Source organism: Antechinus flavipes, chromosome 4, assembly GCF_016432865.1.
Source record: "Antechinus flavipes isolate AdamAnt ecotype Samford, QLD, Australia chromosome 4, AdamAnt_v2, whole genome shotgun sequence".
NCBI lineage: Eukaryota > Metazoa > Chordata > Mammalia > Dasyuromorphia > Dasyuridae > Antechinus > Antechinus flavipes.
The window spans coordinates 65,539,203-65,555,539 of record NC_067401.1 but is presented as its reverse complement, the minus strand read 5'-3'; the positions used below and the strand labels follow the sequence as shown (position 1 = coordinate 65,555,539).

The following is a 16,337-nucleotide window of genomic DNA, read 5'->3' as shown; positions in this document are numbered from 1 at the left end:
AATTTGAAGGCTGTCATATGGAATCTAGGTTAAACTGTTTGAGGAGCATAAAACTAGAAGTAATAAGAAATTCCAGAGAGGGAAATTAAAACATGGTAAAGAAAAACTTCCTAATAATGAGTGCTATCCAAAAGGAGAATGAAATGCTTCTAGGGGGTGATGATGGGTTCTTACTTGCTGGATATTTTCAAGAAAAGACTTGATTACCCATTAGATGTGTTGTATTGGGGATTTTGGGGGGGGGCTGCCTGGAGAGGTAGTGAGTTCACATTTGATGAAGGACTTTATAAAAAGGCTAAATGACCAGTTGGGTGTGATTTAGAGAATATTCTTATTTTGTTTGGATCTGATCCTTATCATATCTATTCTAATTAGATTCTATCAAGTTTTAAAACAAGTTCAAATTGTGTTTCTGATACTTGTTACATTATACTGGAGACATCACTGGACTTAAGGCAAATCTCTAGGACTTTTGTATCAAGTCAGCGTAGTTGTGGAGTGTCTTATTAGATGATTTCCCCTTGTTAGGATTTCCCTAAAGAAATTACAGATCCTCTGTATACATATTTCCTTAAGACCTGGTATGATTAAAAAAAATTAAAAACCAACAACAATAACTGGGAATTGCAGTGCCAACAAGTTGATGATCATCTCCTAGCTGAACCAGAAAGTGGTCAAAGAGCTGAAAACATTTCTAAGATTTAAACTTGAGTTGAACTTTGTTTGTTTTTTTAATAGGGCCCATGGGTTTAGAACAAACTCTGTCGACTGGTCATGATTAAGACAGGAATTTCAATTACTCTGTGTATTTTTAATATGTCCTTCAATAATAGTCATTTCCTTTCTCTCCTTCTTCCCCACTAATGAGTCCTCTGAACATTTCTGTGAGTTAAGAAAAGGAAACTGGCACCACTGGTTACTTGTCCAAGGTCATCTAGCTAATTAAATGTGATTGGTACCAGTGCTCATAGCAGTATTCTAAAAAGTTGGCTGGTCCTCTGAAATCTTGTCTCACAGATACATTTCACGTGCATTGGTTTAAATGCAGTCTCCTGTTAGAGGGAAGGTATAAATACAAATGACAGTATGTAATTTGCCTGTCCTTCTTCCATTGAAATTTGCAAGATTATTTGAGTTGCTATCAAAACCCACACTTTTTTTCCCTTCAAAAGAGGTTCCCCTTGCTTTTCTTTCACCTGGTTTGAAATGAAACTCTTTCCTAATGTAGGGCTTCTTAAACTTTTTTCCACTTGTGATCTAATTTTGCCTGAGAAGTTTTTATGTGACCCTGATATATAGGCAAATAAAATAGGTATACAAATCAAACATTAACTGATAATAAATCATAATTTCATGACTCGTACATTCAGTTACAACATCCCATATGAAGTCACAAACTACAGTTTAAGAAGCATGTTTTTTGTTCACTTAAAAAATTGAGTCTCTCCTAAGTTCCTCTCCAAGTTATTGAGAAGAAAAGCAGTACGATACCCATTATACATCATGTGAAATTAGGCAAAATGTATTTCCATATAAGCCATGTTGCCAAAAAGAAAAAAGCAAACTATTAAAAAATGAGAAGAATAAAGAGTAAAAAAAGTATGTTTCAATCTGCACTCAGAGATCAGTTCTCAGTTTGGAAGTAGATAGCACTTTTAATCATGAATGCTAGCTGTGAATCATTGTATTGATCAGAGTTACTGATCTTTTACAGTAGATCATTGTTACAATATTAGTATTATTGTGTACAATGATCTGATTCTGCTCACTTTACTTTGTGTTAATTTATTTGTCTTCTCAGATTTTCCTGATCTACTCCCCTCATCATTTCTTATTCCATCACAATATTATTCCATGGAATCATATGCTACAGCTTTCTTTAGCCATTCTTAACTGATGGTTATGCCCTCAATTTTAATTCTTTGCCACAACAAAAAGATATTATAGATATTTTTATACAGATGGGGCCATTCTCTTTCTAATGAACTGTTAAATATCTTTTCCAAACACGCTGTATATCAGTGATCTGATTCCAGACTTGAATCTAGATCTTTCTATTTCAAAATCAAAACTTTTCCTCTGTATCATATTAGGGACTGTTTTGTATTAGGGACTTTCTTTACATCCCTGGCATTTAACATATTGCCACTTAACACATTGCTTGGCACATAGTAGGTGCTTCATTAATGCTATATAATGCTGACTTGCTCTTAACCAAGGAATTAACTAACTTTGGAGCCAGGAATATTTGAATCCAAAGCCTGTCTTTGAAACAGATTGGTTATGTGATCCTGGGAAATATATTCAATCTCTCCATATTTTAGGTACCTCTTTATATCTCTCTAGGCAGCTCTAGTTACAGAGAAGGTGGTGAGCTGTGTAAATCATTTCAGGTGATGTAAAATGATTACCTTACATTAATGAGGTCCCAATTTGTGGTAGATCCACTCAGCACAGCTTCTCCAGTTATTCACCAGCTTCATTCAGCAACGTTGTGAGTAGGAAGAAGTAAAGGCAGAGGATAATGACAGTAATCCAAGATTAAGACTTGGCAGGAGATCTTCTACAAGACACAGGGGTAAATTACTTTTAAAAAAAGTACAGTAGAGAGTTGAACTGGTTCTTTAAAACGTCAAGATAAGAAAGGAAAGTGAGTTTAGCTGTTGCAGAGGTAATAGCACTAATGGTCTGAGGGATGGAGGGATTATGGAGCATGGTTTTGGTGTTGCAAGGTATAGGTAAAGGTGGAATGAATGATAATAGATTGTGATCAGAAATAAAGAATTTCAGAATCCATGAATGTGGAAATACAGCATTTATGGGTGATAGCCAGACCAAGGTATGAACATCTTTAAATGTTGCTAAGGTGAGGTGGAAAAGCAGGTCACAGGAAATGAGTAAGTTGAGGAATTAAATGGAAGGAAGAAAAGGGAGGGGGTGGAAAAATATTTATGAAGCACCTACTATGTGCCAGGTACTATGCTAAATGCTTTACTCTAGGCAAGTAACTATTCTCCCAAACCATACTTTTCTCCTCTCACTAGGAGGCATAGGATAAGTGACCATTCTTTGTTCTACACTCCAGTCCACTTCCCATAAGAAGATGGGTTTCATTGTACTAAGCCCTGGATACAACAATGACTCATTTTAACATAGAGTTAATGGTCATCTTTCTCTGCTGTTTAGGACTCTATAAAAATTATTAATAATAGACCTAAAAATCACAAAGACCTCTCACTACTATAGCTCAGGACTCCCAAATTAAAGAAAATTGTATTTTGGACTGTGGTGCAGCCCTTTATCCAGATTAAATCTTATGGATTTCCAGTTAACCATAGTTCCTCCATTGTCCTTCCTCACACTCAATATAAAAGTAGATATAACTGATTATGATTTTCTTTATAACCAACCAACTTAGGAAATAGAAACCACTTTAAGAATGAAAATTCACATATAAAGTTCTTGCTGGGACAGCCATTGTCCTTGTGCTAGCCCCTAAGGAGTGGTTCTGAATGGTTACCCCTCATCAGAGTTCCTCTATTAAAGACTGGAGGTCTGCTCATAAAGTCAAACTCAAACATTTAGGTTCTGGTCTCAGAGCTAGCAATGAAAACGCCTTTTCTCTGATCACCATAGGGTTACTCTTGCTGCTGCCTACATCTCTCTTGGCTTCTCCATTTTCTTTCTCACTCTCCCACAGTTTTGTTCAAAAAGTCCTGGTTTGGAGGAACTCCATGTCCTCTTTCTGCCCTCTCCTTCCTCCTCCTTTCCCACTCCCCAACACAGTTAGAACTCTAATTTTCAATCTGTACCAGTGTGGATGAGAGCATTCTCTATATGACCACAATTCTCAGAACTCATAGCCTTTGGATACTTCTGCCCCTTGCTTACAGAGAGGTCAATGTTTTTCAAAGTTCATTTATATTTTTGTGTGTCCCTGAGGCCTTTGGGTAGCAGTTTGGGTTAAAAATATTTTCTACCTAATCTTTTTTGTCCAGATTCCAAACTCTGGTCTTGGGCAATGTTTGAGAAGCCAAGGAGGGTGAAACAATTTGAGGAAAAAGAAAAGGCTCTTGTTATTTGTGAGATAGAGGTATCTTCAGAAAGGTACAGTCTAGCCCTCTTGGGTCTGTGTCCCTTCCTCCAAGCTGATTCCATCCTCAGGATTCCCAATCAGATGATTGACAGGGGTAAAAGGCACAGAAAGAATCTATCTTAGGGGACCTGAGATATGCTGTGAATCTGTACTTGAAATGTCACCCACTGTCCACTGTCCCCACTAAGGGGACAGATTTGCTGTGAGCTGGGCTTCCTCTGCCCCATGTTAAGCAGTCAGCTCAGGCCTTTGCCTTAGGGATATTAGCAGGCAATTAAATTGCTCTTCGAGATGTATCCTGCATCCTTTGTTACCATCTGGACATGAACATCGCTCCATTCTTACATAGCTTCAGTCTCTACTATCCACCTCTTTCTGACCAATGGTGTAACCAGAAGTCTAAGGAATCCAGGGGTAGATTTCAGCAAGTCTATGATCAAGGGAAATTGCACCTTTATTTTCTCTAACCTCTAACTAAAAGTTAGCATCTCCTTTAATTACAAATTTGGACAACAAACATTCTTCTGAGAAGGGGTCCCTATGCTCCAGCAGACTGCTAATGGATTGCAATATCTCACAAAAAATTTAAGAAGTCCTTCTTAGTCTTTCCACTACAAGGATTCCTGGTTTTTGGTTCGGTTCCAGCCTCTATGGCTTCCCAGTTTGGCATTGATCACTTAGACCACACTTATTATCTCCTAAGCATCTGGCCCCTGAATCATCTTGAAAAATTTAATTGATAAATGGAAGATTATTAGGTATTAAAGAATGGTGCTGAAGGCAGTTAACTTGTGATTATAGCTCTCTTCCTCAAGTAAATAAAAGAATTGAAAGAGTCAAACATTAGAGAGGAAGTGGGTAGCTGTTGGAAGCATTTTATATTGGAGATAATTGGTTACAGATTTAGCAATTCCCTGAGATTTCTAGAACCTCCTCCTACTCGTGGGGAGGGTGTCCTGCATACTGAGTAGAGTTACATTCTTTAGTTCCTGGGACTGATGAAAAACAATTCTCACTCAACTCCAGGGGAAGATTAATGGACACAGTAAGCAGAGACTTTTAAAATAGCATCTTCCTGCTGTGCAAGGGGATGAACAACATTAGAACCAGATTATAGGAAATCACAGAGACTTTCAAATTTATCCATTGCGTGAAGCACAGGTAATCCTTCTTTAGGGAAGACACATTTATTCATGTTATCATGTTACCTGAAGGGCCATTTTATAATAATAGCTAGCATTTATATAGCAACTGTAGGTTTGCAAATCACTTATAAATATCACCTTTCCCCACCCCTACAACAATGTTGATAGAAGACCCTGGGCAAGTCACTTTTTGCCTCAGTTTACCTAAATATAAAATGAACTGGAGAAGGAAATGGCAAAACACTCTAGTACCTTTGCCAAGAAAACCTCAAATGTGTCACAGAGTTGGACATGACAGAAAAAAAATGATTGAACAACAAAAAGTGGTATTGTTAGCTTTATTTCACAGTTGAGGAAATTGAGGCAGTTCGAGATTGAGTGTCCAGAGACCTCAGGTGGTAAATGTTTAAGGCAAAATTTGAATTCCGGTTCTAGATTCTGAGATGAACATACTATCTACCTAGCTGCTTCTAAAGAAAATACTGTATCCCAGCATTTGAAGGGCTGCTCAATGCTTGTCTCCAGAAGGCAGAACTAAGATCAACAGGAGAAACTTTCAAAAAGGCAAATTTCAATTCAATGAAAGGAAAAAATCTTCCTAAGGATCACTGCTTTCCCAGAGTAAAATGGGCTACCCAGGGATGTTGCTGGTTCCTCCTCTTTGGAAATCTTTGAATAAAAGTTGAATGATCATGTTGTAGGGGACATTGATATGGGAAGAATTATATGGCTGTTGAAATCCTTTCTAATCTGGAGATTCTGTGATTCTATCCTTTGGAACAGACAAAGGTGAGAAAGAAAGTCTACGATTTAATAATTTTATTGTTCTTATTTAATTATTTCTCCTGTTTGACTCTTAGTGATCCCATTTGGGATTTTCTTGAAAAAGATGTTGGAGAGGTTTACCATTCCCTTTTCCAGCTAATTTTACAAATAAGGAAACTGAGGCAAGTGACTTGTCCAAAGCCACATAGCTAGGAAGTATCTGAAACTAGATTTAACTCAGGAAAATGAGTCTTTCTGTCTCTAGTTGCCTGGTTAATATGATAAAAAAGGAATTCTTTTTTTGTTGTTGCTTTTTAAATTTTATTGTTTTATTTTTATTCTGGTTATATCTCGACATTTTCTAGTTATACATGTACATTAACTTTTTTAAAAATATACATTTCTTTATGAATCATGTTGGGAGAGAAAAATCAGAACAAAAGGGAAAAACCATGAAGAAGAAAAAAAAAGTGAACATAGCATATATTGATTTATTCTCAGTACCCATAGTACTCTCTCTGAATGCGGATGGCATTTTCTATCTAAAGTTATTGGAATTGCCTTGGATCACTCAGCCACTGTGAAGAACCAAGTCTTTCATAGTTGATCATTGCACAATCTTGTTTCTGTGTACAATATATTCCTCATTCTGCTTGTTTCTCTCAGCCTCAGTTTGTGTAAATTTTCCCAGAACTTTATAAAATCAGTTTGTTCATCATTTTTATAGAACAATATTACTTTACTTTTATAATAAAAAATTCAATAAAAAATGAACAATTGCTAAAACTGAACACAAAAGCAAATAATTTGTATTAAATTAAATCAATGCTACATAAATGTTTACTGAATTAGCCTATTAGCCAAGACTGGCTAAGAGGGTGAAAGACACATTAATGCATATTTTCTCATGGAACTTAAAGGCAGCAGGTAAGAAATTATATATGGATGATGCAAAAATGCTTCTCAGTTCATCAGAGGAAGGAGAGATCATTTCTGGCTGAAATTATTATGGAAGACTTCTTAAAGGAGTTAGTGTCTGAATGTTGAAAGAGTGATAAGATATTTTTCACTGTGAAAGGAAGAAGAGAAAAGAACATAAGGGTCATCAATGTAGGAGTAGTTTGGGATGCTTATCCATATCACAAATTCATCCATATGAAGCCAAACAACTGGATTAAAATGGAAAATTGGGCAATTGTACGTTCAAATGTCTAAATATAGTGTGGTTTTAAGATAGCAAAGCTTAATCTTTCTAAAGCTTAAAAATTCCCTAAAATTTGTGAAATATCCTGTATATTATCACATAGGACAGCTTATAGAGAGAGAGTTAGTTGCCTCCTTCATACTCAAAAAAGAACTCCCACTTCACTACACCCAATGAGTGGTCACTGAACCCTTCTTTAAAGTCTTTGTATGAACTATATCTTCTGAGGCCAGACAGACCATTACCTGTCATATTGACTTATGTCTTCCAATGTACTCCAGTGACTTTAGAGGAGAGAGTGAGGCTGATTGACGATTGTACATATCTGTTTCATTTAAATGCAATTCACTCGCAAGTTAAGACATCACCCTCCTAAAGTTATTGGTCCCTTTCTAGAAGGAAGGATGAACAACTTCACTTTCTGAAGAAGCCCATTATATTTTTGGAAACTCCTAATCATCAATAATTTTTCCTGACATCATGTCTAAACTTGTCCCTCTGTAATTTCCATCCATTGCAATGAATTTTATCTTCTGGGAGTTGAGTTGAAAAAATTTAAACTTTCTTTGACTTGCCAGATTTTAAGATACTTGAAGACAACTATCATATTCCCAAATATGGGAGTATTCTCTACTTTAAGCTACATAGACTCCCTTAGTTGCTCCTCACAGGGTTATTCACTATTTTGATTTTCCTCTTCTGAATATATCCAACTTATCAACTTTCTTCTTCTGTCTAAAACTGAATCCAGTATCCTAGATGTGGTCTGACTGAAGCAAAATACAGCATGATTATTTGCTAAGTCTCACTTAACACAATCCAAGATCACCTTACTGTTTCATATTATTGACTCACTTACCTTTCGTATTATTGATTCATAGTGATGTTATAATCTACTAACTCCTGCTATTTTTTCATTCAAACCCAAGCCTTTTTCTAACCATTTTTCCACCATCTCATGAAGTTTATTTTAAAAACCCAAATGTAAAACTTTTTTATTTATTTATTCTTTAATTTTCCTTTCTTATATTCTATTTGATATTCTAGCCAGCCAAGATCGTATTGAATATAATTAATTAAAGTATTAGCTATTTGTACTAATTTTGTATCAATTACAGATTTAACAAAGATGTCACCATACCTTTCTGTAAATAATTGACAAAAATATTAAACACCCAAGAACCAAGCAGAGATTCCTAGCATCAACCCATTAGTGTTCTCCTTCCCTGTTGCAATGCTAAAATTCATGACAACTTCATTAAGCATGGCCATTTAATAAGATATGCTACCATCTAATTGAATTACTTTCTAGTCATATCTTCATATTTTCCACAAGAATGACATGAGATATTTTATCAGACTTCTTGCTACAATGCAGGCAAGTATATTTGTAACATCACATAATATTTCAGTAACAATCCAGTCAAAAAAAGGAAACATGATTTTTCATGACCTATCATTGCTGAAAACTTATCTATTACTTGTGAGCTTTGTTATGTTTTCTAGATATTTACTGACATTTCTTTGATAACATTATCTAGTATTTCCCCAGGAATCAAAGTCATATTCATTGGATTATAGTTTTCTGAGATTCTCTCCCATTTTGAAAATAAGAATAACATTTAATTTTCTCTAGTTCTGAAATAGAGAAACCAATCAAGTTTTCTGAGTAAGAAAGTGATATGCTCAAACCTAAATTTTAGGATATTGGCAGTTGTGTGGAAGATGGATTGGAGGCAGAGAAGGCTTGAGGTAGGGAGAAGAGTTAGGCAAATATACATCACAAGTGACTAATGCCTTAATGAGGATGGTAGCTGCATGAGTGCAAAAAATGAAAAAAAGATGCAAGAGATGTTTTGTGGGTAGAATTAACAAAAGTTGGGAATTGAGTAGATATGTGTTGGGGGCAGAGATGATGAAGAAGAGTGAACAGTTGCAGATTACTCTGAGATTGTGAATTTAGGTGATTAGAAAAATAGTTGTACCTTTGACAGAAGCAGCTTAGTTAAGAGAAAAAGTAGAATTGTGGGGGAAACGATGAATTTTGTTTTGGACATGTTGAATTTGAGATGCTTGCAAGACACTGAAAATGTCATTTGTGCAGTTTATGTGATGAGACTGTAGTTCAGGAGAGAGATTAAGGCTGGATATGTAATTCTAGATAAGATGGTAATTCAATCCATAGGAACTGATGATATCACAAATGAAAAGAAAAGGAGGTTAAAGACAGAGCCTAGAAGTCTATTCCTCTTGGGTGAGGGATAGGGGATAGGCCCAATGGATGTCTGAATATTTTTAGTCCCTGCACTACACTATCATGCCTCTATACAAGACTGGTTCTCTCTTCACTCTGCTCCTTTTCTATTTTCTCTTTCTGTCCAAATGGTATGTGATGTATTTTAGATCATGGTTTCTTATACTTTTTTCCCTTTTTCCCTGAAAAAATTTTATGTGACTCCTGGAAAAATAGATATATAAAATAGGTATAAATCATAATTTCATGATCTCCACATTCAGTTATGAGACCCTTACAGGGTCATGATCTACAGTTTTAAAAACTGGGATTTAGATCAAATCTGAAATTCTCTGTTTGACATTTAAAGGCCTTCATAGCCTAATGCCTTCCCACCTTTCCAATCTTTTAAATCTTTACTTTACACTGTGTAGTCTTTAATCCAGCTGAACTGCACAAAATACTCTTCCTCACACATGATATTCAACTTCCCGACTCCATAAATTTGCAGTTGCTTTCCCTCATGTTTAGGAAGCTCTCCTTCCTCACCTTCAACTTCTAGCCAGCCTGGCTTCCCTATAGACTCAGTTCAAATCTCACCTTTCAAAGGTACCCTTCTTCTGCTAACCTTCTAGTGCTTTCCCTGGGAGAATACTTTCTATTTATACTGTCTATATCTTGTATGATTCGAGTTAATTGCATGCTGTCTTCCCTATTAGAATGTAAGTTCCTTGAGAGCAAGTCTCAAATTTCTGCTTTTATCTATGTCTTCATTGTTTTTATGCATACCTCAAGTGCTTAGTACAGTGCTCACTGCATAGTAAGAGCTTCAAAAATGCTTGTTGATTGACTAAAGCCCATTTCATGCAAATTCTATTTTAAGAATTTCTAGTCTTTGGGGGTGCTAGATGGTGCAGTGAATAGAGCACCAGCCCTGGAGTCAGGAGGACCTGAGTTCAAAGCTGGTCTCAGACACCTAATACTTCCTAGCTGTGTGACCCTGGTAAGTCATTTAACCCCAATTGCCTTAGCAAAATAAATAAATAAATAAAATTAAAATCAGTCTCTAGTCATTGGATGAATCCTTCTACTATATCCCTAGTTCTGGTTACTCTGCCTCTCTTAAAGCAGCCCCAAAATACACTTGCTTTCTTAGCTTTCATGTCATACTCTTGACTCGTAGTGAATTTATAATCCAATTTTTCATACCTTTTCATGTCTCTCCCATTTTGAATTTATGAAACAATTTTTTTTCAACCTAAGGTGATACTTCACATTATCCCTAGTTTTAATCCAGTGTTCTAATCTGTCAGTACAATCTTTAGTCATGATTCTGTTATCCTTTGAATTAGCTCTCCTTTGGATTATAACTAGCATTCCTAAATTATACTTCCATACTTGCTCCTTTTCCATCGCTTCTATCCTTTTAAGTTCTAATTCTGTATTTGTATTATGTTTGTAGGAAAGTATGATGGTTTAAAAATACTGGATCACTCAGCATCAATTCTTTTCATACTAAATTGTTTCCAGACATTTGGGGAACACTTAGTGGGGCAAAAAATTAGCATTCAATGAAGAATTTCATCATTTTTAGGTCTTCCTTCAAGATGTCCCTAGAAAATCCAGAGACCAGCAACCTTGCCTAAAAACCTGTGATGTTTTGTAACAGTGTAGAAATGACTATCTAGCAGAAGGAGTTAAGAGGGACATATTTATTTATTCCTTTCTAATACTTCAGATAGAATCCCCAGCAGCTAAGCTCCTGCCAGCATCCCAACTAGGTTTGTTTGATGAGAACTGGAACGATAGTCAAATCAGTCAGATTCTGGAACTTGCCCCTCTCTCTTTCCTTTTCTTCCTTTCCAGTAATATTTCCCACAGTCTGGTCTCATACCAACAAGAAGGCCTTAGCATACTTGTAGCAGGGGATGTAAAATCTGGCCCTGAGCATCTGTCCTTGCAGAGTCTTTTATCACACTTCTTCCCACTTATAGATGTATTTCTCAGACAGTTATTCTCAGGTCTCTTATCAGAGGATGAAATTTTCCAACTATGCAAAAAATTAGTCAGTTGGCAGGCCCCTAAAGAGATGATTTTGAAAAACAAGCACTTCCCCTTCTCAGAAGAAATCTTCTTTGGAAAAAGTTTAACACGCCTGGAAAGACTCCAAATTGTCCAGAATGGCTTTCTGTCCTTTGTCTATGTATAGAAGGCATGGTAAGTAGAAAAGTAAGCTACTTTGTATTCCCTTTGAAACATTTTTTCTTCCAGGATCCCAAATTTATTTTGTTACTTTGATGACTCTTTGAGTTCTTTGATGTGTGCAACAAATGGAAGAAAGGGAGCATATCCACGCGGGGATACAAGAGTTACCCAAAATCACAATGGTAAGAAAAATGTTAGGAAGGCAAAAATCCTAAACTGGAGTTCATAAAAATATTGACAACTTGCTTCCACAGTTCAAAATATCCAAAGTTTCATGGATATGGGTATTCCTAGCAGCAATACAGCTTCCCATCTTTCTAGGCCTTAGTAGTACACAAGTCATGATATTGGATGATCAAAAAAACCCCAAAATCTCTTATCGAGGGCATGTAAGTAATACAGTGGATAGAACACTGGTCCTAGACATTTACTGTCTGACCCTGGGCAAGCCATGATACCCATCACCTGGTAAGCAACTCTGATGAAGAGCATTTCTAAATTTAGCTGGAGTGGACCTTAGTTAACAGACACAGAATTTGAAATCTTTTCAACTCCATGAGATCTGAAAGAGGAATCAGCCATTTAGGATTTCCTATTCACCATTGAGGGTTCAGGAGAGCCAAGAGCTACAGAGGACAAACTAGTAGAATATTGGCATTCAAAAAAATGAGCCATTCTTTCCAGAAAGAGTTTGAAGTTGATAAAGGAGCATTATAATTTCATGAAGTAATCCGGCCCCCTCCTCTTCCTGTTCAATTCAGGAGCAACCAGATATTATATACTGATCAATGAGCTCTATAGGTTATCCTTCCAAGGGTTCATTATATAAAAAAATAGTAATAGTGCTGAAGGGACTGTGGGAGGAAAAAGCATAAATTTAATGTGCTGTTGGTAGAATTATGAATTGGTCCAAGTGTAGAATGTACTGAGACATGGTACCGTAAGCCCACCCTGAACTGGCAAGCTGGGTCCTAGAGCATGGCTGCTACTTATACCTCAGAATTCTAGGGGTATTCCAGAGGGGTTAGAGAATTATCAACCTATCTGTCAATCTGTCTATGTCCATACACACATGTATATGATGCATATCTGTAACACACACATGTGCACACATATACAGTAGCAATGTGTATGAGCATAATGCAATGTAACAATGCATGTGTGCACATTGTGCCCAGTGTGTGTGTGTGTGTGTGTGTATGTGTGTGTGTGTGTGTGTGTGTATATATATATATATATGTATATATATATATATATACACAAAACACATGTTCATGCATATATACAAGCATGCATGTGTGTGTTTCTGTGCATCTCATCACTGGAGTCCTCCCTGTTTTGTGCTTTCCCTCCCATCAGTTAGATTTAATTAGCTTTTAGGAAAGATTATTTACTATCGTGATATATTTTGTTACAAAATATATCACCAGAATACAAAATATACCACATGGTATATTTGTCACAAATATTCCCCTCAATAATCTGTGAAACTTCTAATTAATCCAGAAGAGTGGTCCATGGGGAAATGATCTCAAACTCAGAAAGCATATGTGTTAAAGGGGTAACTCACAACTCCTCAAAATTCTTTTGCTGTAGTCTTTAACATGTTTCCTAAGTTATGGTGTAAATTTTTTTGCTGAATACCTTGTAGACCATTGAAACTGACTTTTCTCATTAAATCCAGTCTCTTCTTTGTTCCCAATGCAGATACCATTGCTAATTGTTGCTGTCACAGGAACGCTTCTAGGATACAAATAAAACAGTCCAAATCCTCCAGTCCCATCAAGCATATGAGGTCTTCCTCTGGCCAGGGAGGAAGGGATACAAGTACTCTCCTTCCTGCCTCCCTCCCCTTCCCATGTCTCCAAAAGTGATTGCTTCACAGAGGCTTTGCAAGATATTTCTTTCTTCTTTTAAATACTTGATTCTAAGTATCTAACTGGTTTTAAAGAAGCTCTGCAAGGTATGACCAAAGTCCCCCAACCAATACTTTTTGTGCAAAGTCATTTCAGTTTATCCAGTGGCTTTCAAAGACATTTAAACTGATTAAGGCCTTTTTGCACTTAGTCTAATGTCTATGATTGATTGATTGTTTGATTCAACAGCGATATCCAGGCCTTAATCATACTCAGTGAAAAATCAAGACTTGTTCTCATTGATTAAAGTAGAATAAGCCTAGAATTTTGTCATTTACTTAAAGGAGATGGGTTAATTGTCTGAGTTGACCCCCACCTTTGCTGGCTGTCCTGAATTTTAAAATGTGGTAATCTCAGTAATCCTACTGACATGTGTTTGGTGAAGTCTATAGGCCCAAATATTGGATAATTCTTTAACAACTTATAGAGGATGTATATGGTCATTTTTAATGTCTTCTTCTGTGCCTTGTACTAAAATTTTAAGTACTGTGTAACACCATTTATAATCAAATCCAGAAAAAAGACTTTTTAAAACTTCCAAATGCATGATGATTCAATTTAACAAACTAATATAATCTTCTTTATAAAGTTCTGATAGATCTCAGTGCTAGCAAATCCAGAAACAAGAAAAAAAAATGAAAAGGAAATCTGGCATCCTTTCATGGAAAGAAGATCCTGGTCCTTTCTTGAGCATGTGGGAGTCTCCTGAGAGGTATCCAGGGCCTGGGGCTCTACTGGAAGTCATTCCCCCAACTCTTTAGGTGAGAAAACAAATTAATTTGGTTTGGTGTTTGTGTAGCAGTGCTGATCAGTGGTTCCAGGAGGGCTGGGATCCTTTGTTCTCTCCATTTTTAACAGAGGGGCTCTATTTCTAAGGGCATAGTTGTGTTCCCAGTGCTTTGACAAAATTGACATTGGGTTCAAAGAGCACTTGGCTATTTGTCCTCTTCCTTTCCACTAAGGAGCTTCTTTACTATGGACACCTCCTCCCCAATAAGCTGGATTTAATTGTTGACTAATATAAAAAGCAAAAGAAAATCAAAATCTTATCTGAGGAAGGAAACACATTGCTTATAGAAAACTCAGAGCATTTACTGTCTGTTTGCCTCTGTCTCTCTCTCCCCCTGATATTTATTTGATGCTGTCTATCTGTCTATTTCTTTCTCTCTCCACAGGGACTGAGAATGTGGAAAAGATTGGAAGGCACACTTTCACTCTTCAGTTGGAAAACCTAACAGTCCTAGGTAGAAATTCTTCCAAGATTACCTCATTGCTTAAGGCCATGAAACTGAGGTATTGCTGAGGAGGAAGAGATGAGCCATATCAAGTTTTACATGCTCATTAAAAAACACAAGAAAGAGGGAAGTTGTAATAAAATGGAAAGACAGCTCATACTCAGCCAATAAGCATTTATGTAGCACTTACTATATGTTAGGTATTGTGATAAATGCTAAGGATTCAAAGTCAGCAAAAACATAATCCTGGTTTCAAACTGTTCACAATTTAATGAGAGACATCATGTACACAAAATATATGTACAGAATGCATAAAGTGTAGCTGGAAGGCAATCTCAAGGAAGATACTATTAGTAGAATCATGGGAGGATTGGGAAAGGCCTTCAGAAACTGAGAGGTGAATACAGTCTTGAAGGATGTCCTGGAAACCAGAGGCTGAGATGAGGAGGAAGAAAGTTCCAGATATGGGGGAGGGTCACTGACAATTCAGGAAACAGGAGATGGAATGTCTTGTACAAATTAAAGCAAGGAAGTCAGGACAGTAAGGTAAGATGTGAGAAACTTGCAAAGGTAGGAATGGGTCAGTTAACCTGGAAACGGATCTATGAAGCCAAATAGGACTTTATATTTGATCCTAGAAGTAATTGGAAATAAAGTGGAATTTATTGAGCATGTATGTATGTATGTGGGGGAATTCCAAATAAAGGAGTTGGTAGAATCAGTTTTATAATAAAGATTATGAGAAACACCATGGGATATTTGATTATCATGTATTAAAGAACAATAAGTACTTGCAAAAAAGACCACCATGCAAATAACTGCAAGATCATGTATCAATATCAGTGGCAGAGGATGAAGAAGTAGAGAAATTAGATCTGTAAAAAGATCTAAAAATAAATATTATGTATTTTGCTTCGTTTGCTTTGCTTGCTTCAAATTTTACCTCCTTCCTTCCCCAAACTAAGAAAACAAAAACCTTTAATCCTCTCCTTGTCATCAATAATTTCAAAAGTTCTAGAAATAGTGCATCTCTAGATGTAAAATATTCTGTATTGAAATCATTTTGGACTATTAATAATTCAGGAAAGTGGGGGAGAGTGTACAATAACTGAGAGGAATATGAGAGGAAAAAAGACTAGTGTTGATCCAAAAATTCCATGCAACTAAAGACGGGTTAATTGCTTTGGTGATCCTTTTTAGCAAATGCTCTTTGATTGCAATTACTCTGAATCAGTGGGCTTTTTTCATGATAGCCCCCTTTCCCATTCCTACCTTAACTTTAGCCTTCTAGTTGACCTCTTAGTGTTTATTTTCAGCGAGTAGATTTTACAAATTAAATTAGAAGGAGGGCCAGCAACAGAAATAATATGAATTACAATTTAGGGAGAAACTAGATAAGCAATTTGATGGGTCTAGGGAACTCTTAGTGAGGAAACACCCTCCAAAACAGATATACAATTGCTTTGCTATTTATACTCCAAGAATTGCCTAGAGCCAGGAGATTGATCAGCACAGAGTCACATAGCCTGTGTCAGGTT

The 16,337-nt window shown here is 36.4% G+C and overlaps 1 long non-coding RNA gene across 1 annotated transcript; it reads left to right on the top strand.

Annotated features, from left to right (window-relative positions):
- The first annotated feature begins 11,723 nt into the window (after positions 1-11,723).
- On the top strand, positions 11,724-15,649 carry LOC127562828 (uncharacterized). Its single transcript, XR_007953830.1, has 4 exons — positions 11,724-11,830; positions 13,356-13,611; positions 14,154-14,325; positions 14,740-15,649. It is a non-coding gene; the product is annotated as an uncharacterized LOC127562828 (long non-coding RNA).
- Positions 15,650-16,337: the final 688 nt, after the last annotated feature.